Source organism: Canis lupus, chromosome X (assembly GCF_048164855.1).
Source record: "Canis lupus baileyi chromosome X, mCanLup2.hap1, whole genome shotgun sequence".
Classification (NCBI taxonomy): Eukaryota; Metazoa; Chordata; class Mammalia; order Carnivora; family Canidae; genus Canis; species Canis lupus.
This window is the reverse complement of record NC_132876.1, coordinates 94,648,910-94,672,641: the sequence shown is the minus strand read 5'-3', so window position 1 is coordinate 94,672,641 and position 23,732 is coordinate 94,648,910. Positions and strand designations below refer to the sequence as shown.

The following is a 23,732-nucleotide window of genomic DNA, read 5'->3' as shown; positions in this document are numbered from 1 at the left end:
GCAGAAGATATGTGAAGGCGTGTGAGGGAGCTGAGGCAAGAAAAGTGGTGATAAATCACAATATTTTGGGGTGCCCAGGTGGTTTAGTCAGTTAAGTATCTGCCTTTGGCTCACATCATGATCTCAGGGGCCTGGGATTGGGTCCTGGGATCGAGCCCTGCATCGGGCTCCCTGCTCAGTGGGAAGTCTGCTTCTCCTTCTCCCTCTGCCTCTCTCCTGGCTTGTGCTCTCTCACTCTCTCTCTAGCTCTCTCTCAAATAAATAAATAAAATCTTTAAAATATATATATAAATAAAAATAAGTATTTTACCACCATTTGCTTTGACGTGGATGGAACTGGAGGGTATTATGCTGAGTGAAATAAGTCAATCGGAGAAGGACAAACATTATATGTTCTCATTCATTTGGGGAATATAAATAACAGTGAAAGGGAATATAAGGGAAGGGAGAAGAAATGTGTGGGAAATATCAGAAAGGGAGACAGAACATAAAGACTCCTAACTCTGGGAAATGAACTAGGGGTGGTGGAAGGGGAGGAGGGTGGGGGGTGGGGGTGAATGGGTGACGGGCACTGAGGGGGGCACTTGACGGGATGAGCACTGGGTGTTATTCTGTATGTTGGTAAATTGAACACCAATAAAAAATATATTTATTATAAAAAAAATTTAAAAAAAAGAAAGGGAGACAGAACATGAAAGACTCCTAACTCTGGGAGACGAACAAGGGGTGGTGGAAAGGGAGGTGGACGAGGGGTGGGGGTGACTGGGTGATGGGCACTGAGGGGGGCACTTGATGGGATGAGCACTGGGTGTTATGCTATATGTTGGCAAATTGAACTCCAATAAAAAAATAAGTATTTTAAAAATCACAATATTTTAAGCACAAATGAAAAACATTCACCTTTATCAATCATCCTCAGTATAAACAAAAATGATTCATGACATTAGGCTGAGTATTCAATGGCAAAAATCTGAAAGTACATAAGGAACACATACCAAGCACTTATTATGTCAATCTCAGGACTAAGGAGTTTTAACATATAATCATATTTAAGTCATAGAATTTTTGAATAATTCCATTCTCATCCATACTGCCACAGGTCAAATTCCATGCAAAGGTTCTGGGAGAAACACTGGAAATGGAGAGCTGTGCCCATTGGCTGGTGTTCCTTTGTCACCGATGCTGGGTGAGCTGTTTAAGAATATCAGTTCTCCTGGGACACTTGGCTGGCTCAGTTGGTTAAGTGTCCGACTCTTGATTTTGGCTGAGGTCATGATCTCAGGATCATGAGACGGAGCCCACACTCAGCGTGGAGACTGCTTAAGAGTCTCTCTCTCTCTCTCTCCCTCTCCCTCTGCCCCTCCCCCTTGCCCCACTTGCCATGCACACACTTCAACATGCCTTCATTTCCTACCTTCACCTGAAAGTAGATGACTCCCCAATGTTGTCTCTAATGTACATGCCTTTTCAGAGTTAAAAGCCTAAATATCTAGTTGTTGAGTGTCACCTCCCTCTTAATGCCACCACAGGAACCTCATATTCCCCATGTTCAATACTAAAATTATATGAGCACACATGCACGTGCACACAATCCACACCCACATGCACCACGATATATTCTGTAAGGGCATCACAATAGCAGGAATGGCCACAGAATAGAAGATAATGAAATCGTGGGTGCCTGAGCGTCTCAGTCAGTTAAGTGTTCAATTCTAGGTTTCAGCTCAGATCATGATCTCAGGGTTGTGAGACGGAGCACCGAGTTGGGCTGTACACTCAGCTCAGAGTCTGCTCGATATTCTCTCTCCCTCCCCTCTGCCCTCCCTGCCCTAAATTAATTAATTAATTAATTAAATTTTTAAAAAGAAGATAATGAATTTGAAAATGGGAGGAAAAGGAAGATTATAATTAAATTTATAGGAAAGATGCCTTTCACAGATAGGGGAGGTCAATGCATTTAAGCTGAGGAGTTTAATAAACTCTTTGTGCCTGAGATTTTACCCAGTGAAAATAGCTATCAAATAATCTCCATAAAATGGTCAAATGTCCATTGTTGCTTAAGAAAACATGAATATCAACAAGGCTACGTTATGGGTCCAGAACTGGCACAGCCAGACTCATGATAAGATAAAGTGATACAAGAATCCTAATGTTTGACTCAGTAACTGCTAGGCACTCCCATGTATCCTCTTAGTCCCTGGGGAATCAAATCCAAGACAAATGTATATATTTATACTATTAAACTTATATGTATATTTATAAAAATATATTTATACTATCATATATATTATAGTAATATAAATCCTCTTTTCCATAGAAATTGTTGATAGAATTTTACAATTATCATGTAATTAAAATAAAATCAACCGCATTACCAAGTCAGTGTTTTCATGGCAAATTTAAGAGTGACAAGAATATGCAGGGGCTGGGATTACGTGTTCACTGTTTGGTGAACACAGTGTCCATGCTGTCTGTCTTCTTCCAGCTCAGGACGTGCCTAAATAAACCTTGAACTTTCAGGAATCTTTGTCTCTCTTACCCTGGCTGTTCTCAGTTTTGTTGGGGAAAATGATTTTATTAGATCCTGTTACACAAAAATCCATTTAAAGGGTTTTCTGAATATTAAAGAGATATACCTTTTTTTCCATTGTAAATCATTTTTCCTTCTTTTCTCTTCCTTAGTTTTTTTTTCATAGTTCAAAATGGAAATGGAAATGTCTAAAATACATGTAGGATGAAAAATGGGCATTGTTCTGCTCAGTGACTTTTAACGTTTATTGAGGTTTTCTGTCTTGGTTTCTGCTTTCCTGACAAACTCAAGTATAGTCTCTTTGTCTTAGGGAGAAAAAATATTATGAATAAAATATCGCTGGTCTAAATAGATTTTTAAGGAATTTGATGACTCATTCTTTACATAGTATTCATTTTTAAAGCAGCAAACCAATCATGCAAACTTTCATCAATGTTCTGTGTGAAATCAACGTGTCTGTCTATTATGTTTCTAATACATAGAGAAAACTGTAGGACTTTCTTTCAAACAATGGTAAAAAGAGTCCTAATAATAAAGGCTATTTCTACATGATAGAAGAGCTTCCAACTGTCATCTAAAGAAGGTTCAGCGAGGGCAGCCCAGGTGGCTCAGCAGTTTAGTGCCACCTTCGGCTCAGGGTGTGATCCTGGAGTCCCAGGATCGAGTCCTGGGATCGAGTCCCACATCGGGCTTCCTGCATGGAGCCTGCTTCTCCCCCTGCCTGTGTCTCTGCCTCTCTCTCTCTCTCTCATGAATAAATAAATAAAATCTTTAAAAAAATAAAGGAAGAAGGTTTAGCAACCTATGGCACATGGACCAAATCCAGTACACTGCCTATTTTTGTAAATTAAGTTTTATTGGCACACATCCATGCCTGTTTGTTTGCATGCTACTAGAGTATACATGAGGAGTTGCAAGAGAGACCGTCATATGGCTTACAAAGCTTAAAATATCACTATTTTTATCATTGTGTACTTTTAAATCTATCCTACATATAGAATTATACTTAAGGAAAATCATCAGTATGTATGTAGCTAGTATCCTTAATTATAACTTAGAATATGATTTATAATAAGTAATATTCCAGTTTATGGATCTACCGTGAGTTTAAAAGTCTCAATTTTTTTCCAATGATTTTGTTATTGAAAGTGATGAGATGAATATTCTTGAACATAAATATGTGTTCTCTTCTTCAATTACATTCCTTAGCATTCTTTAAGTTCAGAAACATTCTTTACATTAACTTTATTGAAGTATAATTTACTCAGAATAGGGATGCCTGATTGGCTCAGCGGTTGAGCACCTGCCTTCAGCCCAGGGCATGATCTTGGAGTCACAGGATCGAGTCCCACATCAGGCTCCCTGCATGGATCCTGCTTCTCTCTCTCTGCCTATGTCTCTGCCTCTCTCTCTCTCTCTGTGTGTGTCTCTCATGAATAAATAAATAAAATCTTTAAAAAATAATAATAATTTACTCAGATTAAAATGCCCCCATTAACTTTCTACGATTCCATCAATTCAACGAGTTTAACTAATCTTTATTGAGGTATAATTTACATTTAAAAATGTGCCTATTTTAAAGGTATAGTTTGATGAGTTCTGCCAAATACATTTATGTGTATTTGGTTACTTATGTACCCATGATTCCAAACAAGATATTGGACATTTCTCCAGAAAATTGTCTCATGTCCCCTTTGTTATCAATCCTCCAACTCATACTCCTCCCTGAGCAACTGCTCATCTAATTATAATGCCATAAATTATTTTTATCCATTCTAAAACTAAATATAGACTATAGTCTATTGTGTCCTTCTTCTTTTACTTGACACAATGGTTTTGAGATTTATGTATTTTGTTGCTTATATTAGTTCATTCTTTTTGTTGCTGTGTAGTATTCCATTGGATAAATACACCACAGGTTGTTGAACTACTGCCCTGTTGAGGAACATTGGGGTGTTTCCTGTCGTTAACTTTCATGAATGAAAGTACTAAGAATAGGAATGGACAAGTCTTTTTGTGGACATATGTTTTCATTTCTCATGGGTAAATACCTATGAGTGAAATTGCTTGTTCATATGGTAGGTATAGATTTAACTTGATAGGAAACTTCCAAACTGATCACAAAGGTCACTGCATCACTATGCATTACAACCAGCAGTGTATGGAAATTTCACTTGTCATACATTCTGAACAAAATGTGGTATTGTTAGGGATTTTTTTTTTTTACATTTTTTACTTTTTAATTATTTTAAAGATTTTATTTATTTATTCATGAGAGACACAGAGAAAGGCAAAGACATAGGCAGAGGGAGAAGCAGGATCCCTGCAGGGAGCCTGATGCAGAACTCTATCCCAGGACCTGGGGATCACGACCGGGGCCAGATGCTCAACCACTGAGCCACCCACGTGCCCATCAGGTTTTTGGGTTTTTTGTTTTGTTTTGTTTTTTAAGATTTTATTTATTTATCCATGAGAGACACAGAGAGAGGCAGAGACATAGGCAGAAGGAGAAACAGGCTTCAAGCAGGGAGCCCGATGTGGGACTTGACCCCAGGACTCCAAGATCATGCCCTGGGCTGAAGGCAAACGTTTAAACCACTGAGCCACCCAGGAGTCCCTGTTTTTTGTTTTTGGGGGGGGTGGGAGGGGGTGTTTTTTTTTTTACTTCAGCAATTCTAGAGGGTAGAATTTTGTTTTGATTTTATTTTGTATTTCCCTGACAGTTCAAGATATCAAGGACATTTTAATGTGTATTTTGGCCATTCTGTTTTGAGTGAGTGACTTTTCATATCTTTTGCCCACTTTTTGTTAGATTGTTGTCCTATTATTGAATTGTAAGAGTTTTACTATATCCTAAAAATCAATCCTTTGTCAAACATATGTATTACATATATTATCTCCCATCTATAGTTTGCCCAATAACTTAATTTTGCTAAAGATTTGTTTACCTTTTTTTTAATTTTGTGTTTTCTATGTTCTTTAAAACATATTTTCCTAAACCAAGATCATGAATGTTTTATTCTCTGTTTTCTCTTACAGGTTTTATAATTTTGACTTTTACTTTTTATTGTTTGTTCATGAGCCTTCAGGAATTAATTTTTGTGTAAGGTATGAATTTGGAGTTAAGGTTCATTTATTTCCCCATGGAGATATCCAGTTATTCCAAAACCATTTATGTGAAGGACTTTCTTCCCCCATTGAGTTATATTAGCAACACTGGAAAGTCAGTTGATTGTATGTGTAGGTTTATTTCTAAATATTCTGTTACGTTCCATTTATCTATATGCCTATCCTCACATCGGTACAACGCTGCATGGAATATTGTAACTTGCTAGTAAATTTTGAATCAAGTGGTATAAGTACTCCAACTTTGTTCTTTTTTCAAAATGTCATAGATATTCTGTGCCCTTTGCAATTTCATATAAATTTTAAGATCAGCTTGTCAATTTCTGCTCCCAACAATGATTCCCTCCTGAGCTTTTGATTGGGATTATATTAAGTCTATAGATAAAATTGGGGAAAAAACAGACCTCTTCAATTTATTACCTCTTCTACTCATGAAAATGTTGTGATTCTCCATTAGTTTTGATTTCTTAATTTTTTCAGCGTTGTTTAGTATTCTGCATAAAGTAGGCTTGCCACTAAGGCAATTAAAAATATTTTGTAGAAATCAAACTGTGGGCTTGAAAAGTGAAGTTACAAGTCTTGGTTAATCAATGGAAGGGACATAACAATCACTGCATTTTTTTTTTTTTTTAATTAAGGGTATGGGACACCTGGGTGGCTCAGTGGTTAAGTGTCTGCCTTTGGCTCAGGGTGTGATCCTGATCTGGGGATCAAGTTCCGCATCAGGCTCCCTGTGAAGAGCATGCTTCTCTCTCTGCCTATGTCTCTGCCTCTCTCTCTGTGTCTCTCATGAATAAATAAATACAATCTTTTTAAAAAATTAAGTGTAGAAATGATGGCCTAATTGAGGTTAGAGAGCATGGCTTTGGTTTGGAACTAATTCCCTTTTGTGACATTTTTCATCAATAAATGGTGTCTTGGAAGTAAAAAGTAGATAAAATATATTACGGAGGTAAGCTAGAATTAGAAATTTATCAGCAGAAATTCTAGAGGGTAAGGAATTCCTAGTGGCTACCACACTAAAATGGGTGAAGTCAGGGTCCACAATTCTTTTTGTGGTCATATATCAGAAGATTTAGAAAACAAAGTGGGGAGACACAATAATTTTACAGACTAACTTTATAGACTAAGAGCAGAAAGGAGAGATGAGAAAGGAAATAAGCAAAATGAGGGGAAAAAGTTGTGTTTCATTTATGTAGATGAAAGATGCAACCTACGTCAAATAAATAGCTCAGTGAATATTTATCACTGGGTTCTTCATCAGACTTTGACACCAATGACATTTGTCTTTTAAGGATTTCTTTTGGCTACAGGGATGATAGTCTTCTCTTTTATTATTGAAATATAGTTTCAGGTGTACAACATAGTAATATATTTTCACACATTACAAAACGATCCCCCACAATAAGTCTAGTTACCATCTGTCACCACACAAAGTTATTACAATATTATTGCCTATATTCCCTATGCTGTACATTATGTCCCCATGATACATTTGTTTTATAACTGGAAGTTTATACCTATCCATCCTTTTCACCTATTTGCCCACCCATGCAACCCCTACCCCTTCTGGTAACCAACAGTTTATTTCCTGTATGAGTCAGTTTCTGTTTTGTCTTGTTTGTTCATTTGTTTCATTTTTTTAGATTCCACATATAACTGAAATCATGTATTTGTCTTTGTCTGACTTATTTCACTTAAGCCCTGTAGGTTCATCTTTGTTGCAGAGAGCAAAATTTCATTCTTTTTTTATGATTAATATTCCATTACAGAGAGAGAGAAAGAGAGAGAGAGAGAGAGAGAGAGAGAGAAATCATACCACATCGTCTTTATCCATTTATCTATCAGTGGGTACTTAGATTGCTTCCAAATTTTAGCTATTGTAAAGAATGCTGCAATAGAACATAGGGATGCTTATATCTCTTCAAATTATTATTTTTGTTTTCTTCCGATAGATACATAGAAGTAGGGGTACCTGTGTGGCTCAGTCAGTTGAGCCTCCTACTCTAGATTTCAGCTCAGTTCATGATCTCAGGGTCATGAGATCAAATCCCATGTTGGGCTCCCCACTCAGCGGGAAGTCTCATTGGCATTTTATCTCCCTCTGCCTCTGCTCCTTCTCCCACTTGTGTGTGCACATGTGCATGTGCACTCTCTCTCTCTCTCAAGATAAATAAATAAAATCTAAAAAAAAAAAAAAATACCCAAAGGTAGAATAGCTGGATCCTGTGGCAGTTCTATTTTTAATTTTTTTGAGGAAACACCATTGTGTTTTCTATAGTGACTGCACCAATTTACATCCCCCTCAACAGTGTATGAGGGTTCCCTTTTCTTCACATCCTTGCCAACACCTGTTATTTTTGTCTTTTTGACAATAGCCATTCTGACAGGTATGAGGTGATATCTCATTGTGGTTTTGATCTGTACTTCCCTGATGAATAGTGATGTTGAGTATCTTTTCATATGCAGGGGATGTTATTCTTTGTTCCTTTTATACATCACCCATAATTCCCTTTTATAGCAATGATAAGAATTTTTATGTCATTGTCAAATGTGACTGTTTCCCAGATTAAATGCCAATATTCTTCCTTTGAAAATAATGTGTTTATAGATAGCTTGTTGAGTGTGACTGTTTTATTAGTATTCAAAGAGCTAGTACGGTTTTTTTAAAACCAAAAAAGGGGGTGCAGCTTGTTGCTTGCCTTACAAAGGAAAGGGAGACTTGATCTGTGCTTATGGATTTGCCAAAGCACCTGAGGGTAATTCAAGCACATGCATTGTGGAAGTATCATTTAGATTTTGCTCTTCAAATATAGATGCTGCTACACTGACAATGCTGTTCTCCCCCAGGCCATCCACTGTTGCAGGATGCTATAGGCAATTTGAGACTAACGTTCCCAATTAATATTTCTGGCATGGTCTTTACATTGTTTACAAATGTCCTTAGGCAGAAATGGAATGTACCACTAAATGTGGCAACATATTTCTCGGGACTTTCTGCTTCTCTCATCCTCCTGAGAATTCAGTGGAAAGACTAAACAACTCTAAAACAGCAATCAGGAAGACAAAAAAAGCCATCTGATATATTTGGTAAACATCCTTTTGGTTCCCGCTCCTATCAGTTATTCTCCTAATTCAATATTCCAACTTCAACCTATTTTCAACACCAAAACTCAACAAACCAGTGCTCGCTTATGAAATCAGTGATGTGGAAAAGCCTTTATTTCATTTTCATCAGTTTAATTATCACAAACCTGCTCAGATACGCAGGCTCAGAGATTGGTAAAGAATGTGTAGTAGAATCTTCAATATGCCATTAAACTAGTACAATGCTTAATTCTTTCGGTGGAGAAATGAATCACCATAAATCAGAGGCCTTGGGCATATAATTAACAACTCTATTTGAGACTATGTCTGATTAACTGATTAATAAGGAACTTGAGTACTGCCAAAATAAAATCAGAGTTTTTCTTGCAAGCTATGGCAATGATCAAAACAATAAGATCACAATATCTAAAGTAAAAAAAAATTGTTTCAAGATAAAAAATAAAATACGACTTAGTTCAAACTCTTCTAAAAATGCCAGTGTTCAGACTATGTATTGAATTTTCTTCTAGAGAGATTCAACAGCAAACTAGGAGGCACATTAATTATGAAAGTTCAAAATGAGGTCACCAAAAATGTGCCAGCGTGGGCTGAGTGTGAGACATATAACTTAGAGGATAGAAGCATGCACTTTGAAATCAAAATGCCTGGGTTTTAATCTGACTCCATCAGAATGTAGCTGCGTGACCTCTGATAACTGACTTAACCACTATGCCTTAGTTTCCCTGTGTGTAAAATGAGGGTAACTTAGTACCTACCTCCTCAGGGTGTTATGAGGATGAAATGAATCCATGTGTGTAAATAATTCACAGTAGTTTAAATGCCATGGAATTGCTGGATACTAATATTCTTAAAAACATTTTTGGCAATATCAATATCATACTGATTAAAATGTGTCTATTTTGAGACAAGTTTCTGAATTTCAATATGAGGAAGCCAGAAAACACTATGTGATCCAGGCATTTGAACTGGGATAGAATGATCTGCCTATACAATCACAGGGGGGATTTTTTTTCTTTTTTTAATAATAAATTTATTTTTTATTGGTGTTCAATTTGCCAACATACAGAATAACATCCAGTGCTCATCCCGTCAAGTGCCCCCCTCACAGAGGGGATTTTGTCTGCTGCTTATTTCTTGGGAACTGGTGAGGTATAAATGGAAAAGAATATGCAAATATTTTTCACAGCTTTTTATATCTGATAGAGACAGAGCTTTATAGAAATAATATGAACAATAACATAGGTTTGAGGAGACCCAAGCATGAAGAAAAGGCTTTTCCTGACTAACTCTCCATTTACCTTCCGTAAGTCATAATTTCTCAGTTTTTCTACTGATTACTCCCACTTCTGAGTATCCAACCTGCCAACAGCAGAGACAAATGCCAAGAATCCAACATAGCACCACTGTGAGGAAGAGGGTAACAACCTAGTAGGTAGCAAGTTGATGGTAATTAATTCCTTACGTCACTAGACAGAAGTAATTTGTCCTACCATTACCACCATCTTGCAGAACCCCTCATTCATTTACATGGTAAGCACATGCACACTGTAAAATTGATTTCACAAAAAAATAAAGGAATTTTGTCCTGCTCATTCACTGATTTTACCATGTGTCACAACACACAGGAATAGGCTAAATGCTGGAAGAGCCTATTGAAGGCTTAACCCTTTGGATGACAACACATTATGAGTTTTGTATCTGTATTTACAGGTTCAGTATGTGCCCTGAACTAATGATCAATATACGATATGTCATTTGTTTCATAGCCTTCTCCCTTCCCCTCTATTCCCTTTCACTATTATTTATATTCCGTACTGGCTTCTCTTAAAGAGAGGCTCATCTCTATTCAGAAAGAATGAGAACCTTCAGCACAGAGACTCAAAGTCTTGAATTATTTTACTTCTTAGTTTGCATTTCCACCAACAGTGTAAGAGGGTTCTCCTCTCTCTGCATCCTCACCAACATCTATTGTTGCCTGAGTTGTTAATTTTAGCCATTCAGACTGGTGTGAGATGGTGTCTCATTGTGGTTTTGACTTGTACTTCCCTGATGTCAAGTGATGTTGAGCATTTTTATAGCCAGAACACAAGCAATATATTAAGGGGTACAAACGGACGTGCCCCTCTAACTATTACCAATGATAACACATAAATAAAAATCTGGGTTCCAGTTCCAGTTACTCTGTGCTTTCCTAGTTGAGAGTGTTAGTTCACCCCTCAAAAAGGAATACTTCTACTATGCACACAAGAATTCTTCCAATTCTTCAGGTGAAAGCTGAAATTACCAGCTGTCCGATTCAGGATTCAACATTCTAGTTAATGGAAAGACAAAAAGATTGCTCTATTGGTTGTGTTCATTGATCCTGATTATTAAGAGAAAACAGGGTGGCTTCTTTACAGTTGGATCAAGGTGGATATGTATTAAATATGGAATTCAAGCAATTCGCTGAAGAACTTCTTTGTAATTCTGAATCTAGTGGTAAAAGATGATGGAAGGTGGGGCAACACAATGCAGACAGAACTCTTCAGAAATAAAGGTTCTGGTCACATCTCTAGTTAAACAACTGTGATCAACTGTGATTTTGCTGTGAGAGCAAAAGAAATACTAAGTAGGGAAGAATAAAGTTACAAATGCCAGCTATGACATTGTGACCAATTATAGAAATCAAGACTTTAGAATCTAAGCAAGTTTCATTATGCTTACTTTGTTAAGTATATATACATTAACCAATTTATAGTCATTACCTGTTGGTGGCCTATTTTCTTTTCGATTTAATTTAATTTTATTTTAATTCCAGTATAGTTAACATATAGTGTTATATTAGTTTCAGGTATATGATATAGTAATTCAACAATTCTATACATTACTCAGGGCTCATCATGATAAGTGTACTCTTAATCCCCTTCACCTATTCCATCCATCCCCATGCCCACGTCTCCATGGTTAACCATCAGTTTGATCTCTATGTTAAGAGGCTGTTTTTTGGTATGATGTTTTTCTCTTTGTTAATTTGTTTTGTTTCTCAAATTCTACATATGAGTGAAACCACATGGTATTTGTCTTTCTCTGCTTGACTTATTCCACTTAGCATTATATCCTCTAGATCCATCCATGTTGTTGCAGATAGCAAGATTACATTCTTTTATATGGCTGAATAATATTCCATTATATACATGTACCACTCCTTTCTTTCATCATCTATCAATGGACACCTGAATTGCTTCCATAATTTGGCTATTGTAAATAATACTGTCATACACATAGGGGTGCATATATCTGTTCAAATAGTGCTTTCGTGTTCTTTGGGTAAATAGTAGTGGAATTACTGAACCAAATGGTAGTTCCATTTTTAATTTTTTTAAAAACCTCCATGCTGTTTTCCACAGTGGCTATACCAGTTTGCATTCCCAACAATAGTGCATGCACATTTCTCTTTCTCCACATCCTCATTAAAACTTGTAGTTTCTTGTGTAACTGATTTTAGCCATGCTGACAGGTGTGAGGTAGTATCTCAGTGTGGTTTTGATTTGCATTTTCCTAATGATGAGTGCTGTTGAGCATCTTTTCATGTGTCTGTTGGCCATCTGGATGTCTTCTTTGGAGAAATGTCTGTTCAGGACTTTTGCCCATTTTCTAATTGGATTATTTGGGGGATTTTTTTGGTGCTGAGTTGTATAAATTCTTTATATATTTTGGATACTAACCCTTAATTGGATATGTCATTTGCAAATATCTTCTCCCATTCAGTAGGTTGTCTTTTAATTTTGTTGATGGTGTCCTTTGCTGCGCAGAAGCTTTTTTTTTTTTTTAAAGATTTATTTATTCATGCTAGACATAGAGAGAGAGGCAGAGACACAGGAGGAGAGGTAAGCAGGCCCATGCCGGGAGCCTGACGTGGGACTCGATCCCGGGACTCCAGGATCACGCCCTGGGCCAAAGGCAGACGCGAAACCGCTGAGCCACCCAGGGATCCCCAATTAGCTTATTTTTTGTTTTGGTTCCCTTGTCTTAAGAGACATATTTAGAAAAATGTTGCTGTAGCCAATGTGAGAGAAATTACTACTTGTACTCTCTTCTAGGATTTTTATGGTTTTAGGTATCACATTTAGGTCTTTAATTTTGCATTTAGTTTTGTATATGATGTATGAGCGAAGTCCAATTTCATTCTTTTGCATGTAGCTGGCCAGTTTTTCCAACACTCTTTGTTGAAGAGACTGTCTTTTATCAATTGCATATTCTTGCATTCTTTGCCAAAGATTAATTGACCATATAATCATGGTTTTATCTCTGGAATCTCTATTTTGTTACATTTATCTATGTGTCTATTTTTGTGCCAGTACAATACTGTTTTGATTACTACAGCTTTGCAATATATCTTGAAATCTGAGATTGTGATACGTCCATTTTTGTTCTTCTTTTTCAAGATTTCTTTGGGTATTTGAGATCCTTTGTGGTTCCATACAATTGTTAGGATTGTTTGTTCTAGTTCTGTGAAAATGCTGTTGGTATTTTGACAGAGATTGCATTAAATCTGTAGGCTGCTTTGGGTAGTATGGACATTTTAGCAATATTTACTCTTCCAATCCATGAGGATGAAATATTTTTCCATTTTTTGTTGTGTGTTGTCTTCAAGTTCTTTCATCAATGTTTTATAGTTTTCAGAATGCATTACTTTTTTGTAGGTAGACTTATAATTTCACTTAAAATTAAAAATATCAAAAGGAATTTGTGACTGAGGTAGAAGAGGAAAAAACATCGTCTAGTAACGGATAAAGTCTACAGGGAATTATTATTTCATTTTGAGGGTAGAGGAAGGCGTTTTCTTGACATTGGTGATAGTCATTTCACATTAAGTGAAAGCCAGATCTATTGCTATTTTTGTCATTTGAAAGTCAAATACGGGCAAAAGGGTCTTTATGGATATTGAACTGTCGAAGGGGTAGCCTATGTCAGACTGCCTGTGTTGAATCCAACAAGATCCACACCCTGATTTACACTTGCTTCTGCACCACAGGAGGAAGCTTTAAAACTATTATTTCTGAGACTCCACTGACAACAGAGTTCAGGATTAAATTTTTCCAGTAAGAAGGATCCACATGTTATTTGAAAGGCAAAAGAGAAGTAGAAGCTGTCATTATCCAGAAGCATTGAAAAGAGACTCTTGGGAAATTGCTAACATGAGTTTGCATTTGATTTAGAGTGAGCTCCTGTGAATCACTTGCTTTAGTCCTACTGGAAGCTGAGATCATCAGTGGCTTCCACATGATTCCTGAATTTCCAGGCTACCCAAAAGCCAAGAGAGTCAAACACATGATTTTCCCAACACATGGGAGTAGAGTGCTACTTCTTTAATTTAGCACCAGATGAAATAAATGGCTTGCTTTTAAAAGATACATCATATGAAAAACACATCTTTACACGTTAGAATCTCACTCAACACAGATAGATGCTCACATTATGGGAGGCATGCTGTAACTGGGACCAGCCAAAGTAACAGCAAGAGCCAAAGTAGGTTTCTCTCACCTTATATTCTCTGTAGGCTATGTTTACTGATTTGAATGGTGGACTGAATTGCTCATATTATTTGAACTTTTTTTCCCATGTTCATTCTCTCTTTCTTTCCCCCTCTCTCTCATCCTCACTATCCCTCTTATTATCACTCTCTCCTAAAAACATAAAATTGAACTTACCTAAGTGAAATGTATATATTATTTATGTTCACTGAATTTCCTTTTGTTAATTGCCTTTCTATGTATGCTCTTGAATCATTCATTTCTAGATATCAATATGAATATATTATAACCTAGATATTGAATAATTCAAGTTTTCCTAGAAAATTTTTTGCTCAAATTACAACTTATCCTTTATTTTCAGCTTAATAATTTGAATGAGGTAATTCCATTCAACACTGTCATACATAAACTGTTAACAGCATTACATATTAGACATAGATTTCTGAGATTTTGGGTAGTAATAAAAATCTCTTAGTACCACAGGAGGAGTGCCCAAGATGAAAGTGATTTAGAATGACAAATATGCTGAGATATGAGATTTGGACTATATTTCCCCCCTGCAGCTGTGTCAATAACTGCAAAGGGTCTCAGATTTACCTTGTGAGTAAGCTAATAAGCTAGCCTATTACTGTTTCATAGATACTGGCATAAAACCTAAGACACCTGGTCAGAGATAAAGCTCTTTATTACTCCTAGCACAAGCCCCAAGTTCCACAAGGACGACACAGATTAGCTCAGATAGTTCTCTGAACATACAGTGGGCTGAATTTCAGAAGAGCAACCTTGAGCTTACTTACTGAATCTGAATCTCTTTTTTTTTTAAGATTTTATTTATTTATTCATGAGAGATACAGAGAGAGAGGCAAAGACACAGGCAGAGAGAATCAGGCTTCTCGCAGGGAAACTGACCTGGGACTTGATCCTGGGACCAGGATCATGCCTTGAGCCAAAGGCAAACGCTCAACCACTGAGCCACCCAGGCATCCCATGAAGCCCTTTATAATGAGCATTAGGCATGCTTTCTTTCCCTTTGATACAGATGAGGACATTGTCATTATTATAGTGGAAAGTAAGTGAACCTCCCCTTTAATCCAATGAAAGACACTATACCTATTTTCCAAGGCCAGTCTTTGTACAGCATCCTTGAAGAAATAATTTTAATAAACATATAATGCCTTTCTTCATAAGATGTCCAGACACATAAGAGTGCCAGGGAAAATTGTCTCCTAACAGAATGACTTAACAGCTTACGGTTGATCTGTGACTTGCTTCCCACGACTTGGGAAATGAATTATCAATTCATTGTCTCCTGGAATATTTTTGACTTGAAGTCTTTATGCTTAATCAAAGGACTAGAACAAAATGTGTCCCATGATTTTAAATAATATGAATTCTCAGAAGTCAAGTCAATAAAGAACCAATAGCTCTGATATTCACTTCCTCAATGCAAAAAGCAAAATGGAGGAAACAAAAGAGCTCAGCCAAGATTCGCTTGATCCTGAGAGGAAAAATATTCTATTCAACAATAACTAGATATACAAAATGCCCTTCTCCCAGAACCAAGGGCTTTCTTTTTCTTCCAGAACATCAAATTATATAGTGTACAACAGTCGAATCTTAGAGCAAATCTCTATTTCTTGGTCAAAAAAAAAAAAAAAAAAAAAAAGATGAGTTGGGAAGGGAGAATACACTACTCTCTTTTCTTTGGAAATTAAATAAAAGAGGTAAATTTTCATTTTGTCCCAAAACTAAGAGAGAAAGAGAGACAGAAAGAGAGACAGCAGAGAGGCAGAGAAAGAGACAGAAAGAGATAGAAACAGAGACAGAGACCAAAGAGTATGAAATCTTGAGAAAAAAAAAAAACATGCAAGGGCTTTATACAAAGATATACCTGGGTTTCAGTCATAGTTCTGTCCTTTACTAGTCATGTGCCTTTTATAAACAGCTTATCTGAGCCTCAGTTTTCTTACTGTTTATATACAGTTCAGTCAATAAATTAGAAATAGTTTATATGAAATACATAGCCCATATTTGGTATTCAATCAGAGTTAGCTACCCATTACAGAGTTGATAATATATCACTGGGTAAGAAGTCTGGTGAAAGAACAGAGATTTATCCCCATGAGGGATAGATAAGTCATGGAAATGAATGAACTATCCAAAGAAGAGAATATAAATGAGTCAGCTATGCCCAATGCCAGAGATTAAATAAGGACCTAAGACGTAGTCCGTGATATTAGCTGCCCCCAGTGAATTCCCATCCATGCTAGTTCTCTTCCTTTGAATCAGGGATAGATCAGTTTCTTCCTTCCAACAGTAGAATGTAGCAAAAGTGATGCTATTCTAGTTCCAGGCCTGACCTGAAAGCTACCGGAAGCTTCTGCTTTTGTGGTTGTGGATATACTGGGCAGGAGTCCTGCTGGAGAGATCACATGAAGAGAGACTAAGGAGAAGACATATGGAGAGGGAGATGTCCTGGAATGAGAGACAGAAAGACAGACAGAGACAGAGAGATACCTAGTCATCCTGTACTTCAGGTGAGCCCAGCCTTCCAGGAGTAGACCTATGAGCAAAACATTTTGGATGTTCCACAATCTTGCTGAAATGATATGAAAGGTTTCAAGTGAGGCTAGCAAAAGAACTGTCTGGCTAAGTTCTAGTCATCCACAAAATGGTGAGAAATATTAAAGTATTTGGTTTTTAAGCCACTAAGTTTTGGAGTGGTTGGTTACACAGCAACAAATATCAAAGCAGACATTAAAATGTTACATTAAATTTGTCTGTAGGGCAGCCCAGGTGGCTCAGCGGTTTAGCGCTGCCTTCAGCCAGGGGCGAGATCCTGGAGACCCGGGATCAAGTCCCACGTTGGGATCCCCCCATGGAGCCGGCTTCTCCCTCTGCCTGTGTCTCTGCCTCTCTCTCTCTTTAATGAATAAATAAATAAAATCTTTTTTAAAAAATTTGTCTGTAGTTCATCTGGCCTCAGTGTTTCTCTGCAGCAAGGGACATTTTTTTTAGGAGTATGATATCCCTGTCCGTATTATTGTCAAAATAAATGATAGAGTAGCATCCTTAATTTCCTCACCATGGATCTGTGATTTGCAATTCATCTAAACCATGTTTGAATGTATAATCTTTCATATGCATAACTTTGGGTTATAAACGTGACATACATTTATAATCATGTCAATTGTCCATTCTACCAATTGTTCTCAAAGAAATTATTTTAAATGTCAAGCAATAATTCCATTTTGCCTTTTAAGCCAACATTCTCCAAAGAAAAAACAAAGGAGAGAGATTGAAGGAAAATTAGATAATGTATCTGTAACATTTCACTAAAATAGCTCATGATTTATACATCTGAATTTAACTTGATTCCTTATTGACCTTCCGGAAGTCACATAATAATATTCAGGATGAACGGGGTTTGCCTTGTCTTTGATGAACTGCTCAATGTGTTTATTTAGCATGCTGTTATTGGTAAATCCCATCTAAAATTATTTTAAGATATACACATTTAATCAGTTCTTAATCCTTTTGCCCTAACTTCAGGGAAGGGAAGCCTCTCCCCATTTATAGGCATCCATGGTATTGCAGGGATGTGGGTTGTCATTCTGTGATTTCTTTGTCTCTCTTTAAAAAAAAAAAAAAAAAAAAAAAAAACCTCTATAAATATGTGGTGGGAGATTGGGAGGACCAATGTAGAACGAGGGAAGAAAAGGTTAGAAAAGACAAGGATATTAAGGGCCGTTAATTTTGTCCTGAGCATTACTGAAAATGGCCTAGGCTGAGAAGTTAGGGCAGTGTGGGGCAGTGAAACACAAAAGCTGGAACTTCCATGATCCAGACACACATGTGGACCAAACAGAGGATGGAGGAAGAGGCCAGAAGTCTTGTGGAGAGTCACACAGTGGGTGCATATCTGATGTCAAGGAAGAAGGCAGGCAGCAAGGCAAAGCCCAAATTCACTTGTTCAGATGTCAATGGGCAAGTGTACCAAAGAATGAGAAAGACATTGGGTCATTGCTGGAGACAGGAGATTCTTGGAAACTGATATGAAGAAGGAAGGCAAAAGGAAACGTAGATAAAATTAAACTTCCTTATACCTTGCTGCCCATTGACAAATATTTGAGGCAGGCAGAGTATGACATTCCTCCAGAAATTCCCAACTGTCTTAATGTTAGTGCCTTGCTCGAGTTAAAAACAACCTTAGCTTGACAATAGCTAGGTCTCCAGGATCCCCTAAATCTTCTTTAGCATATGAAAAAATCCTTTTGGAAAATTCCTTTGTCTTTACATCCCCCAATTCCAAAATATATCATCGACTGCACCTCACAACCCATGGGCAGAAAGAGCTGCTGTGCTTTAATAAAACCACCCCTTTGGCACCAAAAACATCTCAAGAATTCTTAACTGGTCGCTCCAGACACACATCAAGTTACATCAGAGACCAAAAGAGTTAATAAAATAAAATGAAATGAAGTTAACTAGGGAAGATCAAGCAAGAAGAAAAGGCTCCCCTCCTACACTTTCCGACTCTCACTCTGATCTCTTTTGTTAGTTGTGGACCCAAGAGCAATTCGCATTTTTAACAGACTTAATTTTATAAAGGGAGTGAGGCAGGACTCAGATTTTCACATACTTTGTTCAGCTTTCATTGTAATAGACACTGAGAATTGGAATGCCCTGCCAAATACCTATTTTTACAGGCACTAGAGAGCACTGCTGGTGGACAAAGCCGTGTCATGGAGGCACCTGCTCTCCCTGCTCAGCCTCAGCATAAGAAATTATCTTTTGTTCTTTGCAAAACCAGGATGGATAGTTTGTTGTAGTGGAGAGAATTTTTTTAAAAAAAATCATACTTTATATTCTATCCAAAGAGGAAGTTAAATCACAACAGAAAGGTATCGCACTATCAGCTAGAGGTGCAATCTAAAATTAGGTCTCAAGACTTGCTCCTTTTAATAAGTGAGAAAAACTACATTTTCACCAGCTATTACAGTCCCAGTGACCCAAGCATGACAAATGTCGGGGAGAAAGTCATTTCTCAGTCTTTAACACATGGCTTGGCCAAAAGGCTGGCCTCCTTCAAGAAGCTGCACATATGGAAGAAGCGACTGTGCATATCACGTGTCGTATGTTGAAGTGTGCTTGGACTCAATTTAGATGATCACCATGACAACTGTCAGCCAAGGAGAATTTTTGGTAGTGGGGGTACAGAAATCGTTAAAAACCATGAGAATGGGGTCCTGTTGTTCATATGGCCAAGTGGACCGAAAGCAACTCAACTTCATTTATTCCCACCGTGAAGCTTTTTTTAAATCTCCATCTAACAATAAATGTCAAAAGCAAAGAGTTCAATGGCAGTTACTACGCAAATATCTTTGCAGATAATCTTGCTTCTATTCTTTTCCCAGCTTCAGACAAACATGTCAAGCGCAGCTTTGCAGAAGTCAGCATAATTAAGAAAAACACATAACTCATTAGTGCAAAACTGTTTTGCAGTTCTGCCTTCAAGTCTTTTTGTCCACCACTCTGTCATCTACTACTTGTTAGGTATGCTTTGAGTATAATGTTTAAGAGTGGCTGGCTTGCTTGACAAAAGATAGATGCTAAGAGAGTTTAGGCACTTGCTGATCAAGCTGCAGGAGAGAGAGAAACAGACAGAAGAGGATGGGTGATATTGAGACTCCTAACAATTTCATTAAAAGCTCTTGCACTCATCTTCCGAAGTAAAAATCCATATAGAAAATTCGCCTGATAGGATTTAATTCTGAATGCTATATGTCTAATTCCCAAACACTGGAGAATCATTATCATCTTCCTCCAAGAATGATACTGATTGATATAGGATTCCCAAAGCTCTAAATGCCATGCTACTATAAGTTGCATATATACCACATGCACTTCTGTAATTTTTCCATAAAGGATACTCCACAAGCTCCTCTAAGTTATTCTTGGTTAACCCCCAGTCTTTACTGAGTGGAACAATAACTAGGCATGCCGTTTGATGAATGGATTCCGCACATGATTCCAGCCATCTCCATGTCCCGTTCCTCCTGCACCAGCCCCTGATCTCTGCTATGGAATGGACTATGGAAAATACATGAAAAAATAAAAAAACAATAAAAAATAAATTTAAAAAGAGGAATGGACTATGGAATTACATATTCTCAGATGTCTATAATGACCCTACATTACTGTCTTATGTTTATGCCAGAAAAGAAGCTTTGTACTGTAAGTATTGAAGGAGGGATCGCAATCAGGGTCATGTCCCAAATGAGATGCTGAGAATCTCCAGATGGGAGACTGGATGGGAGGCTAGTATTGAGGCTTAGAATAGGAATAGGGGCCAAAACGGAGCCTTTATGGACTCTATAATCAGTTGACTACAGGGGGAGTGATGAAGTTAGTCAGAAGGATATTTGCGCATGGAGGCTGGATCCGACTGAGGACTCACATGCCCAGACAGAAGGACAGGACCGTTCAGAAGCCTATCATCTGGGTCTAGTAGTCAAAATCCCTTTTAGTAAAAGTCAAAATCAAATGGTTACAGCCCACACAGGAAGTACCTGTATTTTCCAGTGACTACAAAGGCTGAAGAACACCTCTCTGTATTAGACTGACTGGTTATTATAAAGATAGGACCATCCTCATTAAAGGACTGGATTATTGGCAGGGTGCTGCCCCTTCAGATGAGAAGTCCTGGAAAGATAGGGTATTCTCTTAAATTAGTTATTTGAATAATATGAGACAACTACAGTTACGTACCCATTCTGTGAATTGCAAAATTCTTAGTGTTCTTTGCTGTTATGAATTACACATTTTAAGTGGCTCTCTGTGATGAATTGTAATGGCAATTACAAGGAGGGAGATTCACTGACAATCAGTTGATTATGAAAGCATGAAGCCCCACTGTTGCTTCAGTGTTACTTCTATTATTATATTATCTATATTACTGACAGCATCCATGGCACTCATTGGCCAGGCCATGATTCATCTTTCTCATTTCCCATTGTTGCTCATGGTGCTATCTTCTCCTGGACTTGAAATATCAAAGTGACTTTATGTGTTTCTGTCTCCAATATCTAACTGCACATTATATCTAGATAAAACCTATTAGTCTGAACTCCCTGGCCCTTCTTGATGTGACATCAGCTTCCCCTCACAGTAATTATCATCATTATCATCATCATTGCTAACGGTTATTTAGCATTTATTATGCACCAGACTCCTTTACATATCTTTATTCATCATAACAATGCTATAAGGTAGGCTACGTTATTGTTCTTAGCTTACCAATAGGAGCTTGGTGACATTAAAAACCTTTCCCCAGGCTGCACAGACAGCGTATAGTGGAGCTGTCGGCTTTGAAACCTAGAGAAATGCATTAAAAACATAAGAATAACCTTTATAATACACTTATGTACCCAGCCAATTTCTAAAACAACAGCAACTAAGGAAGGTTATAGAAAATTAATCTTAAAAATTATAAACAAAGATATGCATAAATCAGAATATTCTAATATAGAATAATGCACAAAGATGGAAGAAGACAGACAAGGAAAGACTTGTTGTCAGGGACTATGTCAGCAAAAAAATTGTTTTACGGTGTAGGTAGTTCCAACTAAAATTCTAGGAATCTCAACTGTTTCCAACCTGCAAACTAGTTTTTGAAATAAATAGATTTATTTTGGACCTCATTTCCCTATGGTATCTAGACAAATTCTCTTCATCAGTTAATAGTAGATATGCCTGAGAGCTCCTACCCTCACATCCTCTCCTCTTCCACCCTTTCCTTTTAGGAACCCAGCCGAGATCTTTCACTTGAACTTCTCTTGGGGCTGATTCCCTGAGTGCACACACGCAGGGCGCCCCTCATCCTTACTTCTTAGGAATGTAGGTTATGATCCCCTTCATTTGGCCTTTTTTGATCTTTCTTCCTAAGAGAACACATGTAGGCACCTTCTTACCCTCAAATCTTAGGAATCCTGCAGAAGATGTCCTTCCTCCATCCCTTTTCTTGTCTGTGATTCCTTGAGTGCAGATGAGCTGGCCCTTCCTATACACTCACTCCTCCTAGGGAATCAGCACAAGATTTCCTTTCATTTGGTCTTTTCTGGGGCCAATCCCCTAAAGCGTACACATGCAGGCCCATTCAATCACTTTTCTCTTATGAATCCTGCATAAGACTCCCTTTTACTTGGCCCTCACTTGGGGTGACTGAATTATTCCGCCCCATCTCCATGGCACAGAGAAGAAAGAACTTGGAATACAATCAGTGCTTTCTCGTTTTATAGTAAACTAAAATTGTTTACATAGTAAATCTTGGCGGCTTTTTCCATAGAAAGGAGCTCCAAGACTTGTTTGGATTTGTGATAGAATTTATGTTCCTTATTAAAAACAACTTTTCTACCCTTGGGGACTTGGAACTCAGACAGTAGAGAGCAATTAATTCTCTGTTATTATAATGTAGCACCCATTGACATCTCATTCGGAAAATTTGAGATCTGGCTCTCCCTTGCTTGCCTAAGAATCCACCTCGTTCCTTTCCTTGCATTAGGAACACTTCCAAAATTCAGTGCAGGATGTCCAGATCTCAAATTATAGACCTCCATTTCCAGTTCTCCATGATATACCATGTCAACTAATGTCAACAAGTCTCAGAGGTCAGAGACAAGGAATGATTCATTATAATAAACAGAGCCATCTTTTGAACATCTATCAAGTTACAAGTAGTTTAGTGAGTTATGAGAGGTTTGATTCCATGGAAATAGAGTTCCTTATCTCCCGAGGTCAAGGATTTACAACATGGTCTATATGACAAAATTTGCAACATGAGGCATGTGCATCAGAGTTGAAGGACCTCCTGTGAATCAAGCTCATATTTAGTCACACTGAGCATAAATAGAATATCCTAGAATTGCTGTGGAAGCTCTGAGAAAAGCAAAAGTAGGATATACAAATAAAAACTGACCTTGGTCAAGTTTATTCCAGAAGACCACTGGCTCACCATCCTTCTGCCATGTGGTCCTGAAAGCCTGTGAGACAAAACAAGAAGGCTTGGCATGAAACAGGGCCTCTAACGAACGTGCAAGGTATAAACCATGCCATTTTAAACTCAAGCCTTCTTGATTCAGGGCCTCTTTACCTTTTGTTCTCCTCTTCTTCAAATGACATTTTTCAAGCAAATGGATAGTTTGTTTCAACAAGAAATGGGATCATTATTTTGCTAGCTGGTGACAATGTGCAAGGTCAGTTTCTCTCTGAGTAGAAGAAAGTCAGCTCTGCAGACATCTATGCGCTGCTTCAGAGGACTTGGAAGTTATGAGGAAATCACGACCCTGCCAAGCAGACATGCAAACTGTGGAAGCGCACTGCTTTATCAGTCTGGGGAGAAAACTGTGATATATTCTGTGATGATCAATTTCCTTCTCTACATAACAAGCAGCATC

At 37.6% G+C, this 23,732-nt stretch overlaps 1 long non-coding RNA gene across 1 annotated transcript in view; it reads right to left on the bottom strand.

Annotated features, from left to right (window-relative positions):
• LOC140627665 (uncharacterized) overlaps positions 1-23,320 on the bottom strand; it is a 28,586-nt gene extending 5,266 nt beyond the window's left edge. The window contains exons 1-2 of the long non-coding RNA XR_012026316.1: positions 23,255-23,320; positions 21,577-21,654 (exon numbers count right to left, since the gene is read on the bottom strand). This is a non-coding gene — a long non-coding RNA (uncharacterized lncRNA). The remainder of the gene's footprint in view (positions 1-21,576; positions 21,655-23,254) is intronic.
• Between the last annotated feature and the right edge of the window lie 412 nt (positions 23,321-23,732).